The sequence below is a fragment of the Bactrocera latifrons genome, unplaced genomic scaffold (genome assembly GCF_001853355.1).
Source record: "Bactrocera latifrons isolate USDA-ARS-PBARC rearing strain unplaced genomic scaffold, ASM185335v1 scaffold_1888, whole genome shotgun sequence".
Lineage (NCBI taxonomy): Eukaryota > Metazoa > Arthropoda > Insecta > Diptera > Tephritidae > Bactrocera > Bactrocera latifrons.
The window spans coordinates 3,983-5,935 of NW_017535394.1; the positions used below are offsets into that span (position 1 = coordinate 3,983).

General features: G+C 33.2%; 1 pseudogene; it reads left to right on the forward strand.

The window, feature by feature from the left end:
• The first annotated feature begins 894 nt into the window (after positions 1 to 894).
• LOC108967446 overlaps positions 895 to 1,953 on the forward strand; it is a 2,375-nt pseudogene continuing 1,316 nt past the window's right edge.

The window sequence follows — 1,953 nt, forward strand, 5'->3', positions numbered from 1 at the left end:
CAAATTGTATGTGGCTAGCTTAAAGCATCAGTAAGTAAAGAAAAATATATATGTAAATAAACACTTTTTAAATTGAGTTCTCTGCAACATTTGGTTAATACGATTTTCGCATTAATGACTTCAATGAATTTTACATACAACTCCAGTAAAAACACGAAATGTTCGGAGAAATAACGAATCATGTGCAGAATACATAGAGAGCTACAGACTCCAAACGGCATCTCTCAAATCATAAAATACATACGTTTTTAGACAGCTGCACGACTACATGACAACGGGCTCTCAGTTCTCGTTCGCGTTAGTTTAAAAATATTTTTAAATTTGCTGACGACAGTAGAGAGGAGAGGATACTACTAATATATAAAATGCAAAATTATTCAAAGCTCTAGCAAACTGACGTTATTTTACAAAGAGAATCATAAAATAGCTCTGTTATATCATTTGTAATAACAATTGATAATTTAAAACAAATAAATTACTATTTACTTATATTTTGCATAACAAATTTCACTTTGAACATAATATTAAAATTTCATTGTTGTGAAAAGTATTAGTATGGAACAACGAAATTGTGTACATACAAAATGGATAGCTGTGTTATTTTGTGTAAATTATATTTTCGGGGTTGTTTTAAGTTTTACAAGAATTCAACTCCTCTTGCTGATGGCCACTTTTATAATGATCGATCCAATAATTTTGCGTCTGCTCGTTACCTTCTGACACTGTCATGATCAAACAACTAGCGCCAGTATTTTTCCAAATTATTAATACATTTATGCAATTAATACTAATGTGCTGGAATGGGAATAATATGAAAGTCACCATCACTATTTACTTTGTGGTTGGTGCAAGGTTGCTGCGTTTGACAGCCAAGCATCAAAACTCTTACGTCAGATATCGCCAAAGAAGCGGTACTTAAACGGAGTGAAAATATACCGGAAAATACGCCCATCGAGCGGGACTATTTTTTTAATCAGGGAATTGATTACTCAAAATTATTTGAGTCGTATGTTAATACGGGGTTTCAATCCACTAATCTTGTGTTGGTAATAAGAGAAATCAATCTAATGGTAGTGTAACCAAATTTTTATGGAAAGGTTTACGTATTTTAAAATATTCTTAGTTTGATTGTAGGCAGCAGCCATTGAAACCTGAAGAAGCCGATTTGCATGAAACGGAAGAATTCATTAGACGAAACCACAGCTGTACAATATTCCATGGATTCACATCTAATCTAGTATCGTCCGGATTACGGGAGACATTACGATTCCTAGTTGAACACCAAATGGTGGATTGTGTAGTAACGACAGCGTTGAAGAAGTCTTTATTAAATGCCTAGCACCCACGTACACGGGATCATTCGAATCTGGCCGAGATTTACGGGATCATGGTATAAATCGTATAGGTAATTTGCTTGTACCGAACGATAACTATTGTAAGTTCGAGGATTGGCTCTTGCCGCTACTTGATGAAATGGTTGAAGAGAAAAAAACGAAAGGCATATACTGGGCCGATAGGCACTAGTGGAGAAACAAAAACCACAATAAACATATAAACCGAGAACGTATATTTATAGAGAAGGTTCACGATGTCAAAAATTTAGGGATATTTCAATTTTGGGATATTTACTGTTTTGGATGAGTGCGTTTCACCACAGAAACTTATTAGCGGGTTTCACCACTTAACATCAGGGGCACGACAATAACAGAATTGAGTAGTTGTCTAACAACAATGGGAAAAAATTAAGTTAATTTCAATGTTTAGAAATATACGCTTACAGATTCGTATATTCACAATGCACAAATTTATATGTATACATACATATGAATATTTTCTATATATTATATATATTATGCGTATGGTTTTTTAAAATCTGTTTACAAGTACACATAGTTATATGCATATGACTTAAGATTTTATCAAAACTTCAAATGCCCAAAGTAAATAAATATA